Raw genomic sequence first — 21,590 nt, 5'->3', positions numbered from 1 at the left:
CCTGCCTTAGGGCTGTAAGGCCTGCTAGAGGGGTGTCTTACCTATACTGCATAGGCAGTGAGAGGCTGGCATGGCACCCTGAGGGGAGTGCCATGTCGACTTACTCGTTTTGTCCTCACTAGCACACACAAGCTGGCAAGCAGTGTGTCTGTGCTGAGTGAGAGGTCTCCAGGGTGGCATAAGACATGCTGCAGCCCTTAGAGACCTTCCTTGGCATCAGGGCCCTTGGTACTAGAAGTACCAGTTACAAGGGACTTATCTGAATGCCAGGGTGTGCCAATTGTGGATACAATGGTACATTTTAGGTGAAGGAACACTGGTGCTGGGGCCTGGTTAGCAGGGTCCCAGCACACTTCTCAGTCAAGTCAGCATCAGTATCAGGCAAAAAGTGGGGGGTAACTGCAACAGGGAGCCATTTCTTTACAATAGGGATAGGGGCAACACAAACCATATACTCCAGAAGTGGAATGCGAACCACGAATGGACCCCAAACCTATGAGACCTTGTAGAGGGTCGCTGGGACTATTAGAAAATAGTGAGAATTAGCAAAATAACCCTCCCCAAGACCCTGAAAAGTGAGTGCAAAGTGCACTAAAGTTCCCCTAAGGACAAAATAGTCGTGTTAGAGGGAAAATGCAAGGAAAACACAAATCAGTAATGCAACAACGATGGATTCCTGACTGAGGGTACCTGTGGAACAAGGGGACCAAGTCCAAAAGTCACAAGCCACTCGGAGATGGGCAGATGCCCAAGAAATGCCAGCGGTTGGTGCAAAGAAGCTCTTACTAGGCTGAAGAACTGTGAATACTGCAGGAACGACGAGGGCTAGAGACTTCCCCTTTGGAGGATGGATCCCCCACGCCTTGGAGAGTCGTGCAGAAGGGTTTTCCCGCCGGGTGGACGCCAACAAGCCTTGCTACACGCAAATCGTGCGTTTGCCGTTTTTGGACGCTGCTGGGGCCCAGGAGGGACCAGGAGGTCGCAAATTGGACCTGCAGAGAGAGGGGACGTCGAGCAAGACAAAGAGCCCTCACTGAAGCAGGTAGCACCCGGAGAAGTGCCAGAAACAGGCACTACGAGGATGCGTGAAACGGTGCTCGCCGAAGTTGCACAAAGGAGTCCCACGTCGCCGGAGACCAACTTAGAAAGTCGTGCAATGCAGGTTAGAGTGCCGTGGACCCAGGCTTGGCTGTGCACGAAGGATTTCCGCCGGAAGTGCACAGGGGCCGGAGTAGCTGCAAAGTCGCGGTTCCCAGCAATGCAGCCCAGCGAGGTGAGGCAAGGACTTACCTCCACCAAACTTGGGCTGAAGAGTCACTGGACTGTGGGGGTCACTTGGACGGTGTCGCTGGATTCGAGGGACCTCGCTCGTCGTGCTGAGAGGAGACCCAAGGGACCGGTAATGCAGCTTTTTGGTGCCTGCGGTTGCAGGGGGAAGATTCCGTCGACCCACGGGAGATTTCTTCGGAGCTTCTGGTGCAGAGAGGAGGCAGACTACCCCCACAGCATGCACAAGCAGGAAAACAGTCGAGAAGGCGGCAGGATCAGCGTTACAGAGTTGCAGTAGTCGTCTTTGCTACTATGTTGCAGGTTTGCAGGCTTCCAGCGCGGTCAGCGGTCGATTCCTTATCACAAGGTGAAGAGAGAGATGCAGAGGAACTCGGCTGAGCTCATGCATTCGTTATCTAAAGTTTCCCCAGAGACAGAGACCCTAAATAGCCAGAAAAGAGGGTTTGGCTACCTAGGAGAGAGGAAAGGCTACTAACACCTGAAGGAGCCTATCAGCAGGAGTCTCTGACGTCACCTGGTGGCACTGGCCACTCAGAGCAGTCCAGTGTGCCAGCAGCACCTCTGTTTCCAAGATGGCAGAGGTCTGGAGCACACTGGAGGAGCTCTGGACACCTCCCAGGGGAGGTGCAGGTCAGGGGAGTGGTCACTCCCCTTTCCTTTGTCCAGTTTCGCGCCAGAGCAGGGGCTAAGGGGTCCCTGAACCGGTGTAGACTGGCTTATGCAGAATTGGGCACATCGGTGCCCAACAAAGCATTTCCAGAGGCTGGGGAAGGCTACTCCTCCCCTGCCTTCACACCATTTTCCAAAGGGAGAGGGTGTCCCACCCTCTCTCAGAGGAAGTTCTTTGTTCTGCCATCCTGGGCCAGGCCTGGCTGGACCCCAGGAGGGCAGATGCCTGTCTGAGGGGTTGGCAGCAGCAGCAGCTGCAGTGAAACCCCAGGAAGGGCAGTCTGGCAGTACCAGGGTCTGTGCTACAGACCACTGGGATCATGGAATTGTACCAACAATGCCAGGATGGCATAGAGGGGGCAATTCCATGATCATAGACATGTTACATGGCCATATTCGGAGTTACCATGGTGAAGCTACATATAGGTAGTGACCTATATGTAGTGCACGCGTGTAATGGTGTCCCCGCACTCACAAAGTTCAGTGAATTGGCTCTGAACAATGTGGGGGCACCTTGGCTAGTGCCAGGGTGCCCTCACACTAAGTAACTTTGCACCTAACCTTTACCAGGTAAAGGTTAGACATATAGGTGACTTATAAGTTACTTAAGTGCAGTGTAAAATGGCTGTGAAATAACGTGGACGTTATTTCCCTCAGGCTGCAGTGGCAGGCCTGTGTAAGAATTGTCAGAGCTCCCTATGGGTGGCAAAAGAAATGCTGCAGCCCATAGGGATCTCCTGGAACCCCAATACCCTGGGTACCTCAGTACCATATACTAGGGAATTATAAGGGTGTTCCAGTAAGCCAATGTAAATTGGTAAAAATGGTCACTAGCCTGTCAGTGACAATTTGGAAAGAAATGAGAGAGCATAACCACTGAGGTTCTGATTAGCAGAGCCTCAGTGAGACAGTTAGTCACTACACAGGTAACACATTCAGGCACACTTATGAGCACTGGGGCCCTGGGTTACCAGGGTCCCAGTGACACATACAACTAAAACAACATATATACAGTGAAAAATGGGGGTAACATGCCAGGCAAGATGGTACTTTCCTACACAAGGGACTTATCTGGATGCCAGGGTGTGCCAATTGTGGATACAAAAGTACAGGTTAGGGAAAGAACACTGGTGCTGGGGCCTAGTTAGCAGGCCTCAGCACACTTTCAATTCAAAACATAGCATCAGCAAAGGCAAAAAGTCAGGGGGTAACCATGCCAAGGAGGCATTTCCTTACACAACCCACCCCCCCAAACGAAAGAGGATGAGACTAACCTTTCCCAAGAGAGTCTTCATTTTCTAAGTGGAAGAACCTGGAAAGGCCATCTGCATTGGCATGGGCAGTCCCAGGTCTGTGTTCCACTATAAAGTCCATTCCCTGTAGGGAGATGGACCACCTCAACAGTTTTGGATTTTCACCTTTCATTTGCATCAGCCATCTGAGAGGTCTGTGGTCAGTTTGAACTACAAAGTGAGTACCAAAGAGGTATGTCTCAGCTTCTTCAGGGACCAAACCACAGCAAAGGCCTCCCTCTCAATGGCACTCCAACGCTGCTCCCTGGGGAGTAACCTCCTGCTAATGAAAGCAACAGGCTGGTCAAGGCCATCATCATTTGTTTGGGACAAAACTTCCCCTATCCCATGTTCAGAGGAATCTGTCTGCACAATGAATTGCTTGGAGTAATCTGGAGCTTTTAGAACTGGTGCTGTGCATATTGCTTGTTTCAGGGTGTCAAAGGCCTGTTGGCATTCTACAGTCCAGTTTACCTTCTTGGGCATTTTCTTGGAGGTGAGTTCTGTGAGGGCTGTCACAATGGATCCATATCCCTTCACAAACCTCCTATAGTACCCAGTCAAGCCAAGGAATGCCCTGACTTAAGTCTGGGTTTTTGGAGCTGCCCAGTCCAGAATAGTCTGGATCTTAGGCTGGAGCGGCTGAACTTGGCCTCCACCTACCAGGTGTCCCAAGTAAACCACAGTTCCCTGCCCTATCTGGCATTTGGATGCCTTGATAGAGAGGCCTGCTGATTGCAGAGCCTTCAAAACCTTCCTCAGGTGGACCAGGTGATCCTGCCAGGTGGAGCTAAAGACAGCAATATCATCAAGATAAGCTGCACTAAAGGATTCCAACCCAGCAAGGACTTGATTCACCAACCTTTGGAGGGTGGCAGGGGCATTCTTCAAACCAAAGGGCATAACAGTGAACTGATAATGCCCATCAGGTGTGGAGAATGCGGTCTTTTCTTTTGCTCCAGGTGCCATTTTGATTTGCCAGTACCCTGCTGTTAAGTCAAAGGTACTTAAGAATTTGGCAGCACCTAATTTATCTATCAGTTCATCAGCTCTAGGAATGGGATGGGCATCTGTCTTGGTGACAGAATTAAGTCCTCTGTAGTCCACACAAAACCTCATCTCTCTCTTTCCATCTTTGGTGTGAGGTTTGGGGACTAAGACCACTGGGCTAGCCCAGGGGCTGTCAGAGTGCTCAATAACTCCCAATTCCAGCATCTTGTGGACTTCCACCTTGATGCTTTCTTTAACTTAGTCAGACTGTCTGAAGATTTTGTTTTTGACAGGCATGCTGTCTCCTGTGTCCACATCATGGGTACACAGGTGTGTCTGACCAGGGGTTAAGGAAAAGAGCTCAGCAAACTGTTGCAGGACCTTCCTACAATCAGATTGCTGTTGGCCAGAGAGGGTGTCTGAATAGATCACTCCATCCACTGTGCCATCTTTAGGGTTTGATGAGAGGAGATCAGGGAGGGGTTCACTCTCAGCTTCCTGGTCCTCATCTGTTACCATCAACAGATTTACATCAGCCCTGTCATGGAAGAGCTTTAGGCGGTTCACATGGATCACCCTCTTGGGGCTCCTGCTAGTGCCTAGGTCCACCAGGTAGGTGACCTGACTCTTCTTCTCTAGCACTGGGCAAGGGCCACTCCATCTGTCCTGAAGTGCCCTGGGAGCCACAGGCTCCAAAACCCAGACTTTCTGCCCTGGTTGAAATTCAACCATTGCAGCCTTTTGGTCATACCAAAACTTCTGGAGCTGTTGGCTGGCCTCAAGGTTTTTGCTTGCCTTTTCTATGTACTCTGACATCCTTGAGCGAAGGCCAAGTACAAAGTCCACTATGTCTTGTTTAGGCTCATGAAGAGGTCTCTCCCAGCCTTCTTTAACAAGAGCTAGTGGTCCCCTTACAGGGTGGCCAAACATAAGTTGAAAGGGTGAGAACCCTACTCCCTTCTGAGGCACCTCTCTGTAAGCGAAAAGCAGACATGGCAAGAGGACATCCCATCTCCTTTTGAGTTTTTCTGGGAGCCCCATGATCATGCCTTTTAATGTCTTGTTGAATCTCTCAACAAGGCCATTCGTTTGTGGATGATAGGGTGTAGTGAACTTGTAAGTCACTCCACACTCATTCCACATGTGTTTCAGGTATGCTGACATGAAGTTGGTACCTCTGTCAGACACCACCTCCTTAGGGAAGCCCACTCTGGTAAAGATACCAATGAGGGCGTTGGCTACTGCAGGGGCAGTAGTCGACCTAAGGGGAATAGCTTCAGGATACCTAGTAGCATGATCCACTACTACTAGGATGTACATATTTCCTGAGGCTGTGGGAGGTTCAAGTGGACCCACTATGTCCACACCCACTCTTTCAAAGGGGACCCCCACCACTGGAAGTGGAATGAGGGGGGGGCCTTTGGATGTCCACCTGTCTTGCCACTGGCTTGACAGGTGGTACAGGAGACACAAAACTCCTTAACTTTCTGGGACATGTTGGGCCAGTAGAAGTGGTTGACTAGTCTCTCCCACGTCTTGGTTTGTCCCAAATGCCCAGCAAGGGGAATATCATGGGCTAAGGTCAGAATAAACTCTCTAAACTCCTGAGGCACTACCACTCTCCTAGTGGCACCAGGTTTGGGATCTCTTGCCTCAGTGTACAGGAGTCCATCTTCCCAATAGACCCTATGTGTTCCAGTTTTCTTGCCATTGGACTCTTCAGCAGCTTGCTGCCTAAGGCCTTCAAGAGAGGGACAGGTTTCTTGTCCCTTACACAACTCCTCCCTTGAGGGTCCCCCTGGGCCTAAGAGCTCAACCTGATGAGGTTCCAGCTCCATAGGCTCAGTTCCCTCAGAGGGCAGAACATCTTCCTGAGAAGAGAGGTTCTCTTTCTGTTGTTGTGTTGCAGCTGGTTTCCCAGCTGGCTTTCCTTTCCTCTTGGTAGGCTGGGCCCTTTTTCCAGGCTCCAGTTCTACTTTTTCACCCTGAGCCTTGCACTGTGCCCTTGTCTTGACACACACCAGTTCAGGGATACCTAGCATGACTGCATGGGTTTTCAGTTCTACCTCAGCCCATGCTGAGGACTCCAGGTCATTTCCAAGCAAACAGTCTACTGGGATATTTGAGGAGACCACCACCTGTTTCAGGCCATTGACACCTCCCAACTCTAAAGTTACCATAGCCATGGGATGTACTTTAGTTTGATTGTCAGCATTGGTGACTGGATAAGTTTGTCCAGCAGGTATTGAACAGGGGAAACCAGTTTCTCTGTCACCATAGTGACACTGGCACCTGTATCCCTCAGGCCTTCTACACTTGTCCCATTAATTAAGAGTTGCTGCCTGTATTTTTGCATGTTAGGGGGCCAGGCAGCCAGTGTGGCTAAATCCACCCCACCCTCAGAGACTAATGTAGCTTCAGTGTCACACCTGATTTGCTCTGGGCACACTGTTGATCCCACTTGGAGACTAGCCATTCCAGTGTTAGCTGGAGTGGAGTTAGAAGTGGTATTTTTCCTGGGACAGGCCTTGTCTCCAGTTTGGTGTCCAGACTGACTACAGCTACGACACCAGGCCTTTTTGGGATCAAAGTTTTTACCCTTGTACCCAAAATTGGTTTGTGAAGAGGCTCTGGGCTCACCCTCCTGTGCAGGTTTTTGGGGGCCTGTAGAAGACTCTTTACTATTTTTTTTTTTTGATGTCTCACCACCCTTCCCCTGGGGAGGCTTTGTGACCCCTTTCTTTTGGTCACCCCCTGTGGAAGTCTTGGACACCCTAGTCTTGACCCAACGGTCCGCCTTCTTTCCCAATTCTTGGGGAGAAATTGGTCCTAGGTCTACCAGATGCTGATGCAGTTTATCATTGAAACAATTACTTAATAGGTGTTCTTTCACAAATAAATTGTACAGCCCATCATAATTACTTACACCACTGCCTTGAATCCAACCATCTAGTGTTTTTACTGAGTAGTCTACAAAGTCAACCCAGGTCTGGCTCGAGGATTTTTGAGCCCCCCTGAATCTAATCCTATACTCCTCAGTGGAGAATCCAAAGCCCTCAATCAGGGTTCCCTTCATGAGGTCATAGGATTCTGCATCTTTTCCAGAGAGTGTGAGGAGTCTATCCCTACACTTTCCAGTGAACATTTCCCAAAGGAAAGCACCCCAGTGAGATTGGTTTACTTTTCTGGTTACACAAGCCCTCTCAAAAGCTGTGAACCATTTGGTGATGTCATCTCCATATTTAGTCACAATCCCTTTAGGGATTTGTAACATGTCAGGAGAATCTCTGACCCTATTTATGTTGCTGCCACCATTGATGGGTCCTAGGCCCATCTCTTGTCTTTCCCTTTCTATGGCTAGGATCTGTCTTTCCAAAGCCAATCTTTTGGCCATCCTGGCTAACTGGATGTCCTCTTCACTGGAGTTATCCTCAGTGATTTCAGAGAGGTTGGTCCCTCCTGTGATGGAAACAGCATCTCTGACTATTATATTTGGAGACAGGGCTTGAGAGGACCTGTTCTCCCTAGGTAGGACTAGGAGGTGGGAATTTTCCTCCAAGTCACTATCTTCATCCTCTGTGATGCCATCCTCAGAGGTGTTGGCCTTTTCAAACTCTGCCAAAAGCTCCTGGAGCTGTAGTTTGGAAGGTCTGGGGCCCATTGCTATTTTCTTTATTTTACAGAGTGACCTTAGCTCCCTCATCTTAAGATAGAGGTAAGGGGTGGTGTCGAGTTCCACCACATTTATCTCTGTACTAGACATTATGCTTCTAGAAGTTGGAATACTTTTTAAGAATCTAAAACTAGTTCGAGTCTAATTCAAACTTTCACAAAACTTTTATACTCTAAAAGAAATGCTAACAGGGACTAACACAAGAAAAATAGTTCAAATTGCAAAAATCAATTTCTAATGACAATTTTTGGAATTTGTCGTGTGATCAGGTATTGGCTGAGTAGTCCAGCAAATGCAAAGTCTTGTACCCCACCGCTGATCCACCAATATAGGAAGTTGGCTCTGTATGAGCTATTTCAAAGTAAGGAATAGCATGCACAGAGTCCAAGGGTTCCCCTTAGAGGTAAGATAGTGGCAAAAAGAGATAATACTAATGCTCTATTTTGTGGTAGTGTGGTCGAGCAGTAGGCTTATCAAAGGAGTAGTGTTAAGCATTTGTTGTACATACACACAGGCAATAAATGAGGAACACACACTCCGAGACAATTCCAGCCAATAGGTTTTTGTATAGAAAAATATATTTTCTTAGTTTATTTTAAGAACCACAAGTTCAAATTCTGCATGTAATATCTCATTTGAAAGGTATTGCAGGTAAGTACTTTAGGAACTTTGAATAATCACAATAGCATATATACTTTTGACATAAAACACATTTAGCTGTTTTAAAAGTGGACACAGTGCAATTTTCACAGTTCCTGGGGGAGGTAAAGTAATGTTAGTTCTTGCAGGTAAGTAAACCAACTACGGGGTTCAAATTGGGGTCCAAGGTAGCCCACCATTGGGGGTTCGGAGCAACCCCAAAGTCATCACACCAGCAGCTCAGGGCCGGTCAGGTGCAGAGGTCAAAGTGGTGCCCAAAACACATAGGCTTCAATGGAGAAGGGGGTGCCCCGGTTCCAGTCTGCCAGCAGGTAAGTACCCGCGTCTTCGGAGGGCAGACCAGGGGGGTTTTGTAGGGCACCGGGGGGGACACAAGTCAGCACAGAAAGTACACCCTCAGCAGCACGGGGGCGACCGGGTGCAGTGTACAAACACACGTCAGGTTTTCAATGAGAGACCAAGGGGTCTCTTCAGCGGTGAAGGCAGGCAAGGGGGGGGGGGGGGGGGTGGCTCCTCGGGATAGCCACCACCTGGGCAAGGGAGAGGGCCTCCTGGGAGTCACTCCTACACTGGAGTTCTGATCCTTCAGGTCCTGGGGGCTGTGGGTGCAGGGTCTTTTCCAGGCGTCGGGATTTCAGAGTCAGACAGTCGCGGTCAGGGGGAGCCTCGGGATTCCCTCTGCAGGCGTCGCTGTGGGGGTTCAGGGGGGACAACTTTGGTTACTCACGGTCTTGGAGTCGCCGGAGGGTCCTCCCTGTAGCGTTGTTTCTTCACCAGTCGGGGTCGCCGGGTGCAGTGTTGCAAGTCTCACGCTTCTTGCGGGGATTGCAGGGGTCTTTAAATCTGCTCCTCTGAAACAAAGTTGCAGTCTTTGTGGAACAGGGCCGCTGTCCTCAGGAGTTTCTTGGTCTTTCTGAAGCAGGGCAGTCCTCTGAGGATTCAGAGGTCGCCGGTCCTGGGGAAAGCGTCGCTGGAGCAGTTTTCTTTTGAAGGTAGGAGACAGGCCGGTAGGACTGGGGCCAAAGCTGTTGGTGTCTTCTTTCTTCTTCTGCAGGGGTTTTTCAGCTCAGCAGTCCTCTTTTTCTCTAAGTTGCAGGAATCTAAATTCTTAGGTTCAGGGGAGCCCTTAAATACTAAATTTAAGGGCGTGTTTAGGTCTGGGGGGTTAGTAGCCAATGGCTACTAGCCCTGAGGGGGGGTACACCCTCTTTGTGCCTCCTCCCAAGGGGGGGGTCACATTCCTATCCCTATTGGGGGGATCCTCCATCTGCAAGATGGAGGATTTCTAAAAGTTAGAGTCACTTCAGGTCAGGACACCTTAGGGGCTGTCCTGACTGGCCAGTGACTCCTCCTTGTTATTCTCATTATTTCCTCCGGCCTTGCTGCCAAAAGTGGGGGCCGTGGCCGGGCAACTCCACTAGCTGGAGTGTCCTGTGGTGCTGGAACAAAGGCGGTGAGCCTTTGAGGCTCACCGCCAGGTGTTACAGCTCCTGCCTGGGGGAGGTGATAGCATCTCCACCCAGTGCAGGCTTTGTTACTGGCCACAGAGTGACAAAGGCACTCTCCCCAGGTGGCCAGCAACATGTCTCGGGGTGGCAGGCTGCTGGAACCAGTCAGCCTACACAGGTAGTTGGATACAGTTTCAGGGGGCACCTCTAAGGTGCCCTCTGGGGTGTAGTTTACAATAAAATGTACACTGGCATCAGTGTGCATTTATTGTGCTGAGAAGTTTGATACCAAACTTCCCAGTTTTCAGTGTAGCCATTATGGTGCTGTGGAGTTCGTGTTTGACAGACTCCCAGACCATATACTCTTATGGCTACCCTGCACTTACAATGTCTAAGGTTTGGCTTAGACACTGTAGGGGCACAGTGCTCATGCACTGGTGCCCTCACCTATGGTATAGTGCACCCTGCCTTAGGGCTGTAAGGCCTGCTAGAGGGGTGACTTATCTATACTGCATAGGCAGTGAGAGGCTGGCATGGCACCCTGAGGGGAGTGCCATGTCGACTTACTCATTTTGTTCTCACCAGCACACACAAGCTGGCAAGCAGTGTGTCTGTGCTGAGTGAGGGGTCCCCAGGGTGGCATAAGACATGCTGCAGCCCTTAGAGACCTTCCCTGGCATCAGGGCCCTTGGTACCAGTTACAAGGGACTTATCTGGATGCCAGGGTGTGCCAATTGTGGATACAAAAGTACAGGTTAGGGAAAGAACACTGGTGCTGGGGCCTGGTTAGCAGGCCTCAGCACACTTTCAATTCAAAACATAGCATCAGCAAAGGCAAAAAGTCAGGGGGTAACCATGCCAAGGAGGCATTTCCTTACAGTGTCTGTGCTGAGTGAGAGGTCCCCAGGGTGGCATAAGATATGCTGCAGCCCTTAGAGACCTTCCCTGGCATCAGGGCCCTTGGTACCAGGGGTACTGGTTACAAGGGACTTACCTGGATGCCAGGGTGTGCCAATTGTATAAACAAAAGTACAGGTTAGGGAAAGAATACTGGTGCTGGGCCTGGTTAGCAGGCCTCAGCACACTTTCAAATCAAAACATAGCATCAGCAAAGGCAAAAAGTCAGGGGGTAACTGTAAGGAAATGCCTCCTTGGCATGGTTGCCCCCTGACTTTTTGCCTTTGCTGATGCTATGTTTACAATTGAAAGTGTGCTGAGGCCTGCTAACCAGGCCCCAGCACCAGTGTTCTTTCCCTAACCTGTACTTTTGTATCCACAATTGGCAGACCCTGGCATCCAGATAAGTCCCTTGTAACTGGTACTTCTAGTACCAAGGGCCCTGATGCCAAGGAAGGTCTCTAAGGGCTGCAGCATGTCTTATGCCACCCTGGAGACCTCTCACTCAGCACAGACACACTGCTTGCCAGCTTGTGTGTGCTAGTGAAGACAAAACGAGTAAGTCGACATGGCACTCCCCTCAGGGTGCCATGCCAGCCTCTCACTGCCTATGCAGTATAGGTAAGCCACCCCTCTAGCAGGCCTTACAGCCCTAAGGCAGGGTGCACTATACCATAGGTGAGGGTACCAGTGCATGAGCATGGTACCCCTACAGTGTCTAAACAAAACCTTAGACATTGTAAGTGCAGGGTAGCCATAAGAGTATATGGTCTGGGAGTCTGTCAAACACGAACTCCACAGCACCATAATGGCTACACTGAAAACTGGGAAGTTTGGTATCAAACTTCTCAGCACAATAAATGCACACTGATGCCAGTGTGCATTTTATTGTAAAATACACCACAGAGGGCACCTTAGAGGTGCCCCCTGAAACTTAACCGACTGTCTGTGTAGGCTGACTAGTTCCAGCAGCCTGCCACACCAGAGACATGTTGCTGGCCCCATGGGGAGAGTGCCTTTGTCACTCTGAGGCCAGTAACAAAGCCTGCACTGGGTGGAGATGCTAACACCTCCCCCAGGCAGGAGCTGTAACACCTGGCGGTGAGCCTCAAAGGCTCACCCCTTTGTCACAGCCCAGCAGGGCACTCCAGCTTAGTGGAGTTGCCCGCCCCCTCCGGCCACGGCCCCCACTTTTGGCGGCAAGGCTGGAGGGAACAAAGAAAGCAACAAGGAGGAGTCACTGGCCAGTCAGGACAGCCCCTAAGGTGTCCTGAGCTGAGGTGACTCTGACTTTTAGAAATCCTCCATCTTGCAGATGGAGGATTCCCCCAATAGGGTTAGGATTGTGACCCCCTCCCCTTGGGAGGAGGTACAAAGAGGGTGTACCCACCCTCAGGGCTAGTAGCCATTGGCTACTAACCCCCCAGACCTAAACACGCCCTTAAATTTAGTATTTAAGGGCTACCCTGAACCCTAGAAAATTAGATTCCTGCAACTACAAGAAGAAGGACTGCCTAGCTGAAAACCCCTGCAGAGGAAGACCAGAAGACGACAACTGCCTTGGCTCCAGAAACTCACCGGCCTGTCTCCTGCCTTCCAAAGATCCTGCTCCAGCGACGCCTTCCAAAGGGACCAGCGACCTCGACATCCTCTGAGGACTGCCCCTGCTTCGAAAAGACAAGAAACTCCCGAGGACAGCGGACCTGCTCCAAGAAAAGCTGCAACTTTGTTTCCAGCAGCTTTAAAGAACCCTGCAAGCTCCCCGCAAGAAGCGTGAGACTTGCAACACTGCACCCGGCGACCCCGACTCGGCTGGTGGCGATCCAACACCTCAGGAGGGACCCCAGGACTACTCTAAGACTGTGAGTACAAAAACCTGTCCCCCCTGAGCCCCCACAGCGCCGCCTGCAGAGGGAATCCCGAGGCTTCCCCTGACCGCGACTCTTTGAACCTAAAGTCGCGACACCTGGGAGAGACCCTGCACCCGCAGCCCCCAGGACCTGAAGGACCGGACTTTCACTGGAGAAGTGACCCCCAGGAGTCCCTCTCCCTTGCCCAAGTGGAGGTTTCCCCGAGGAATCCCCCCCTTGCCTGCCTGCAGCGCTGAAGAGATCCCGAGATCTCTCATAGACTAACATTGCAAACCCGACGCTTGTTTCTACACTGCACCCGGCCGCCCCCGCGCTGCTGAGGGTGAAATTTCTGTGTGGACTTGTGTCCCCCCCCGGTGCCCTACAAAACCCCCCTGGTCTGCCCTCCGAAGACGCGGGTACTTACCTGCAAGCAGACCGGAACCGGGGCACCCCCTTCTCTCCATTCTAGCCTATGTGTTCTGGGCACCACTTTGAACTCTGCACCTGACCGGCCCTGAGCTGCTGGTGTGGTGACTTTGGGGTTACTCTGAACCCCCAACGGTGGGCTACCTTGGACCAAGAACTAAGCCCTGTAAGTGTCTTACTTACCTGGTTAACCTAACAAAAACTTACCTCCCCTAGGAACTGTGAAAATTGCACTAAGTGTCCACTTTTAAAACAGCTATTTGTGAATAACTTGAAAAGTATACATGCAATTTTGATGATTTGAAGTTCCTAAAGTACTTACCTGCAATACCTTTCGAATGAGATATTATATGTAGAATTTGAACCTGTGGTTCTTAAAATAAACTAAGAAAAGATATTTTTCTATATAAAAACCTATTGGCTGGATTTGTCTGTGAGTGTGTGTACCTCATTTATTGTCTATGTGTATGTACAACAAATGCTTAACACTACTCCTTGGATAAGCCTACTGCTCGACCACACTACCACAAAATAGAGCATTAGTATTATCTATTTTTACCACTATTTTACCTCTAAGGGGAACCCTTGGACTCTGTGCATGCTATTCCTTACTTTGAAATAGCACATACAGAGCCAACTTCCTACATTGGTGGATCAGCGGTGGGGTACAAGACTTTGCATTTGCTGGACTACTCAGCCAATACCTGATCACACGACAAATTCCAAAATTGTCATTAGAAATTGATTTTTGCAATTTGAAAAGTTTTCTAAATTCTTTAAAGTCCTGCTAGGGCCTTGTGTTAGTCCCTGTTAGCATTTCTTTTAGAGTTTAAAAGTTTGTAAAAGTTTGAATTAGATTCTAGAACCAGTTGTAGATTCTTAAAAAGTATTCCAACTTTTAGAAGCAAAATGTCTAGCACAGATGTGACTGTGGTGGAACTCGACACCACACCTTACCTCCATCTTAAGATGAGGGAGCTAAGGTCACTCTGTAAAATAAAGAAAATAACAATGGGCCCCAAACCTACCAAAATACAGCTCCAGGAGCTTTTGGCAGAGTTTGAAAAGGCCAACCCCTCTGAGGGTGGCAACTCAGAGGAAGAGGATAGTGACTTGGAGGAAAATTCCCCCCTACCAGTCCTATCTAGGGAGAACAGGGTCCCTCAAACCCTGACTCCTAAAATAATAGTCAGAGATGCTGGTTCCCTCACAGGAGAGACCAACACCTCTGAAATCACTGAGGATAGCCCCAGTGAAGAGGACATCCAGTTAGCCAGGATGGCCAAAAGATTGGCTTTGGAAAGACAGATCCTAGCCATAGAGAGGGAAAGACAAGAGATGGGCCTAGGACCCATCAATGGTGGCAGCAACATAAATAGGGTCAGAGATTCTCCTGACATGTTGAAAATCCCTAAAGGGATTGTAACTAAATATGAAGATGGTGATGACATCACCAAATGGTTCACAGCTTTTGAGAGGGCTTGTGTAACCAGAAAAGTGAACAGATCTCACTGGGGTGCTCTCCTTTGGGAAATGTTCACAGGAAAGTGTAGGGATAGACTCCTCACACTCTCTGGACAAGATGCAGAATCTTATGACCTCATGAAGGGTACCCTGATTGAGGGCTTTGGATTCTCCACTGAGGAGTATAGGATTAGATTCAGGGGGGCTCAAAAATCCTCGAGCCAGACCTGGGTTGACTTTGTAGACTACTCAGTGAAAACACTAGATGGTTGGATTCAAGGCAGTGGTGTAAGTAATTATGATGGGCTGTACAATTTATTTGTGAAAGAACACCTGTTAAGTAATTGTTTCAATGATAAACTGCATCAGCATCTGGTAGACCTAGGACCAATTTCTCCCCAAGAATTGGGAAAGAAGGCGGACCATTGGGTCAAGACAAGGGTGTCCAAGACTTCAACAGGGGGTGACCAAAAGAAAGGGGTCACAAAGACTCCCCAGGGGAAGGGTGATGAGACAACCAAAACTAAAAATAGTAAAGAGTCTTCTACAGGCCCCCAAAAACCTGCACAGGAGGGTGGGCCCAGAGCCTCTTTACAAAACAATGGGTACAAGGGTAAAAACTTTGATCCCAAAAAGGCCTGGTGTCATAGCTGTAAACAGCATGGACACCAAACTGGAGACAAGGCCTGTCCCAAGAAAGGTTCCACTCCAAACTCCCATCCAGGTAACACTGGTATGGCTAGTCTCCAAGTGGGATCAACAGTGTGCCCAGAGCAAATCAGGGTCCACACTGAAGCTACTCTAGTTTCTGAGGGTGGGGTGGATTTAGCCACACTAGCTGTCTGGCCGCCTAACATGCAAAAATACAGACAGCAACTCTTAATTAATGGGACTAGAATAGAGGGCCTGAGGGATACAGGTGCCAGTGTCACCATGGTGACAGAGAAACTGGTTTCCCCTGGCCAATACCTGACTGGAAAAACTTACACAGTCACCAACGCTGACAATCAGAGAAAAGTACATCCCATGGCAATGGTTACTTTAGAATGGGGAGGGGTCAATGGCCTGAAACAGGTGGTGGTCTCCTCAAATATCCCAGTGGACTGTCTGCTTGGAAATGACCTGGAGTCCTCAGCATGGGCTGAGGTAGAACTAAAAACCCATGCAGCAATGCTGGGTATCCCTGAACTGGTGTGTGTGAAAACAAGAGCACAATGCAAGGCACAGGGTGAACAAGTAGAGCTGGAGTCTGGAAGAATGGCCCAGCCTACCAAGAGGCAAGGAAAGTCAGTTGGGAAACCAACTGCAACACAGCAAAAGAAAGGGAACCTCTCTTCTCAGGAAGAAGTTCTGCCCTCTGAGGGAACTGAGCCTTTGGAGCTTGAACCTTACCAGGTTGAGCTCTTAGGCCCAGGGGGACCCTCAAGGGAGGAGCTGTGTAAGGGACAAGAAACCTGTCCCTCTCTTGAAGGCCTTAGGCAGCAAGCTGCTGAAGAGTCCAAAGGCAAGAAAAATGGAACGCATAGGGTCTATTGGGAAGATGGACTCCTGTACACTGAGGCCAGAGACCCCAAACCTGGTGCCACTAGGAGAGTGGTAGTGCCTCAGCTGTTCAGAGAGTTCATCCTAACATTGGCCCATGACATTCCCCTTGCTGGACATTTGGGACAAACCAAGACGTGGGAGAGGTTAGTCAACCACTTCTACTGGCCCAATATGTCCAACATGGTTAAGGAGTTTTGCCTCTCCTGCCCCACCTGTCAAGCCAGTGGTAAGACAGGTGGGCATCCAAAGGCCCCCCTCATTCCACTTCCAGTGGTGGGGGTTCCCTTTGAAAGAGTGGGTGTGGACATAGTTGGTCCACTAGAACCTCCCACAGCCTCAGGAAATATGTATATCCTGGTAGTAGTGGATCATGCTACCAGGTATCCTGAAGCTATTCCCCTTAGGTCGACTACTGCCCCTGCAGTAGCCAAGGCCCTCATTGGTATCTTTACCAGAGTGGGTTTCCCTAAGGAGGTGGTGTCTGACAGGGGTACCAACTTCATGTCAGCATACCTAAAGCACATGTGGAATGAGTGTGGAGTGAATTATAAATTCACTACACCATACCATCCACAAACTAATGGCTTGGTTGAGAGATTCAACAAGACATTAAAAGGCATGATCATGGGGCTCCCAGAAAAGCTCAAAAGGAGATGGGATGTCCTCCTGCCATGTCTGCTTTTCGCTTACAGAGAAGTGCCACAGAAAGGAGTAGGATTCTCACCCTTTGAACTTCTGTTTGGCCATCCTGTAAGGGGACCACTTGCCCTTGTTAAAGAAGGCTGGGAGAGACCTCTCCATGAGCCTAAACAGGACATAGTGGACTATGTACTTGGCCTTCGCTCTAGAATGGCAGAGTACATGGAAAAGGCAACCAAAAACCTTGAGGCCAGCCAACAGCTCCAGAAGTTTTGGTATGACCAAAAGGCTGCACTGGTTGAGTTCCAACCAGGGCAGAAAGTCTGGGTTCTGGAGCCTGTGGCTCCCAGGGCACTCCAGGACAAATGGAGTGGCCCTTACCCAGTACTAGAAAGGAAGAGTCAGGTCACCTACCTGGTGGACCTGGGCACAAGCAGGAGCCCCAAGAGGGTGATCCATGTAAACCGCCTTAAGCTCTTCCACGACAGGGCTGATGTCAATCTGTTGATGGTAACAGATGAGGATCAGGAGGCAGAGAGTGAACCTCTCCCTGATCTTCTGTCATCAGACCCAAAAGATGGTACAGTAGATGGAGTGATCTACTCAGACACCCTCTCTGGCCAACAGCAAGCTGATTGTAGGAGAGTCCTACAACAGTTTCCTGAACTCTTCTCCTTAACCCCTGGTCAGACACACCTGTGTACCCATGATGTGGACACAGGAGACAGCATGCCTGTCAAGAACAAAATCTTTAGACAATCTGACCATGTTAAGGAAAGCATCAAGGTGGAAGTCCACAAGATGCTGGAATTGGGAGTAATTGAGCGCTCTGACAGCCCCTGGGCTAGCCCAGTGGTCTTAGTCCCCAAACCTCACACCAAAGATGGAAAGAAAGAGATGAGGTTTTGTGTGGACTACAGAGGGCTCAATTCTGTCACCAAGACAGATGCTCATCCAATTCCAAGAGCTGATGAGCTCATAGACAAATTAGGTGCTGCCAAATTCCTAAGTACCTTTGACTTGACAGCAGGGTACTGGCAAATAAAAATGGCACCTGGAGCAAAAGAAAAGACAGCATTCTCCACACCTGATGGGCATTATCAGTTTACTGTTATGCCCTTTGGTTTAAAGAATGCCCCTGCCACCTTCCAAAGGTTGGTGAATCAAGTCCTTGCTGGCTTGGAGTCCTTTAGCACAGCTTATCTTGATGATATTGCTGTCTTTAGCTCCACCTGGCAGGATCACCTGGTCCACCTGAAGAAGGTTTTGAAGGCTCTGCAATCTGCAGGCCTCTCTATCAAGGCATCCAAATGCCAGATAGGGCAGGGAACTGTGGTTTACTTGGGCCACCTTGTAGGTGGAGGCCAAGTTCAGCCACTCCAACCCAAGATCCAGACTATTCTGGACTGGGTAGCTCCAAAAACCCAGACTCAAGTCAGGGCATTCCTTGGCTTGACTGGGTATTACAGGAGGTTTGTGAAGGGATATGGATCCATTGTGACAGCCCTCACTGAACTCACCTCCAAGAAAATGCCCAAGAAAGTGAACTGGACTGTGGAATGCCAACAGGCCTTTGACACCCTGAAACAAGCAATGTGCTCAGCACCAGTTCTAAAAGCTCCAGATTATTCTAAGCAGTTCATTGTGCAGACTGATGCCTCTGAACATGGGATAGGGGCAGTTTTGTCCCAAACAAATGATGATGGCCTTGACCAGCCTGTTGCTTTCATTAGCAGGAGGTTACTCCCCAGGGAGCAGCGTTGGAGTGCCATTGAGAGGGAGGCCTTTGCTGTGGTTTGGTCCCTGAAGAAGCTGAGACCATACCTCTTTGGGACTCACTTCCTAGTTCAAACTGACCACAGACCTCTCAAATGGCTGATGCAAATGAAAGGTGAAAATCCTAAACTGTTGAGGTGGTCCATCTCCCTACAGGGAATGGACTTTATAGTGGAACACAGACCTGGGACTGCCCATGCCAATGCAGATGGCCTTTCCAGGTTCTTCCACTTAGAAAATGAAGACTCTCTTGGGAAAGGTTAGTCTCATCCTCTTTCGTTTGGGGGGGGGTTGTGTAAGGAAATGCCTCCTTGGCATGGTTGCCCCCTGACTTTTTGCCTTTGCTGATGCTATGTTTACAATTGAAAGTGTGCTGAGGCCTGCTAACCAAGCCCCAGCACCAGTGTTCTTTCCCTAACCTGTACTTTTGTATCCACAATTGGCAGACCCTGGCATCCAGATAAGTCCCTTGTAACTGGTACTTCTAGTACCAAGGGCCCTGATGCCAAGGAAGGTCTCTAAGGGCTGCAGCATGTCTTATGCCACCCTGGAGACCTCTCACTCAGCACAGACACACTGCTTGCCAGCTTGTGTGTGCTAGTGAAGACAAAACGAGTAAGTCGACATGGCACTCCCCTCAGGGTGCCATGCCAGCCTCTCACTGCCTATGCAGTATAGGTAAGCCACCCCTCTAGCAGGCCTTACAGCCCTAAGGCAGGGTGCACTATACCATAGGTGAGGGTACCAGTGCATGAGCATGGTACCCCTACAGTGTCTAAACAAAACCTTAGACATTGTAAGTGCAGGGTAGCCATAAGAGTATATGGTCTGGGAGTCTGTCAAACACGAACTCCACAGCACCATAATGGCTACACTGAAAACTGGGAAGTTTGGTATCAAACTTCTCAGCACAATAAATGCACACTGATGCCAGTGTGCATTTTATTGTAAAATACACCACAGAGGGCACCTTAGAGGTGCCCCCTGAAACTTAACCGACTGTCTGTGTAGGCTGACTAGTTCCAGCAGCCTGCCACACCAGAGACATGTTGCTGGCCCCATGGGGAGAGTGCCTTTGTCACTCTGAGGCCAGTAACAAAGCCTGCACTGGGTGGAGATGCTAACACCTCCCCCAGGCAGGAGCTGTAACACCTGGCGGTGAGCCTCAAAGGCTCACCCCTTTGTCACAGCCCAGCAGGGCACTCCAGCTTAGTGGAGTTGCCCGCCCCCTCCGGCCACGGCCCCCACTTTTGGCGGCAAGGCTGGAGGGAACAAAGAAAGCAACAAGGAGGAGTCACTGGCCAGTCAGGACAGCCCCTAAGGTGTCCTGAGCTGAGGTGACTCTGACTTTTAGAAATCCTCCATCTTGCAGATGGAGGATTCCCCCAATAGGGTTAGGATTGTGACCCCCTCCCCTTGGGAGGAGGCACAAAGAGGGTGTACCCACCCTCAGGGCTAGTAGCCATTGGCTACTAACCCCCCAGACCTAAACACGCCCTTAAATTTAGTATTTAAGGGCTACCCTGAACCCTAGAAAATTAGATTCCTGCAACTACAAGAAGAAGGACTGCCTAGCTGAAAACCCCTGCAGAGGAAGACCAGAAGACGACAACTGCCTTGGCTCCAGAAACTCACCGGCCTGTCTCCTGCCTTCCAAAGATCCTGCTCCAGCGACGCCTTCCAAAGGGACCAGCGACCTCGACATCCTCTGAGGACTGCCCCTGCTTCGAAAAGACAAGAAACTCCCGAGGACAGCGGACCTGCTCCAAGAAAAGCTGCAACTTTGTTTCCAGCAGCTTTAAAGAACCCTGCAAGCTCCCCGCAAGAAGCGTGAGACTTGCAACACTGCACCCGGCGACCCCGACTCGGCTGGTGGCGATCCAACACCTCAGGAGGGACCCCAGGACTACTCTAAGACTGTGAGTACAAAAACCTGTCCCCCCTGAGCCCCCACAGCGCCGCCTGCAGAGGGAATCCCGAGGCTTCCCCTGACCGCGACTCTTTGAACCTAAAGTCCCGACACCTGGGAGAGACCCTGCACCCGCAGCCCCCAGGACCTGAAGGACCGGACTTTCACTGGAGAAGTGACCCCCAGGAGTCCCTCTCCCTTGCCCAAGTGGAGGTTTCCCCGAGGAATCCCCCCCTTGCCTGCCTGCAGCGCTGAAGAGATCCCGAGATCTCTCATAGACTAACATTGCAAACCCGACGCTTGTTTCTACACTGCACCCGGCCGCCCCCGCGCTGCTGAGGGTGAAATTTCTGTGTGGACTTGTGTCCCCCCCGGTGCCCTACAAAACCCCCCTGGTCTGCCCTCCGAAGACGCGGGTACTTACCTGCAAGCAGACCGGAACCGGGGCACCCCCTTCTCTCCATTCTAGCCTATGTGTTCTGGGCACCACTTTGAACTCTGCACCTGACCGGCCCTGAGCTGCTGGTGTGGTGACTTTGGGGTTACTCTGAACCCCCAACGGTGGGCTACCTTGGACCAAGAACTAAGCCCTGTAAGTGTCTTACTTACCTGGTTAACCTAACAAAAACTTACCTCCCCTAGGAACTGTGAAAATTGCACTAAGTGTCCACTTTTAAAACAGCTATTTGTGAATAACTTGAAAAGTATACATGCAATTTTGATGATTTGAAGTTCCTAAAGTACTTACCTGCAATACCTTTCGAATGAGATATTATATGTAGAATTTGAACCTGTGGTTCTTAAAATAAACTAAGAAAAGATATTTTTCTATATAAAAACCTATTGGCTGGATTTGTCTGTGAGTGTGTGTACCTCATTTATTGTCTATGTGTATGTACAACAAATGCTTAACACTACTCCTTGGATAAGCCTACTGCTCGACCACACTACCACAAAATAGAGCATTAGTATTATCTATTTTTACCACTATTTTACCTCTAAGGGGAACCCTTGGACTCTGTGCATGCTATTCCTTACTTTGAAATAGCACATACAGAG

General features: G+C 49.9%; 1 protein-coding gene across 1 annotated transcript in view; it reads right to left on the bottom strand.

The window, feature by feature from the left end:
- The window catches only part of SUGP1 (SURP and G-patch domain containing 1), a 303,889-nt gene that overhangs the window by 278,770 nt on the left and 3,529 nt on the right, over nucleotides 1–21,590 (bottom strand). The window lies entirely within an intron of this gene.

The sequence above is a fragment of the Pleurodeles waltl genome, chromosome 12, assembly GCF_031143425.1.
Source record: "Pleurodeles waltl isolate 20211129_DDA chromosome 12, aPleWal1.hap1.20221129, whole genome shotgun sequence".
Classification (NCBI taxonomy): Eukaryota; Metazoa; Chordata; class Amphibia; order Caudata; family Salamandridae; genus Pleurodeles; species Pleurodeles waltl.
The sequence above is the reverse complement of the archived record's forward strand: the minus strand, read 5'-3'. Positions and strand labels throughout refer to the sequence as shown.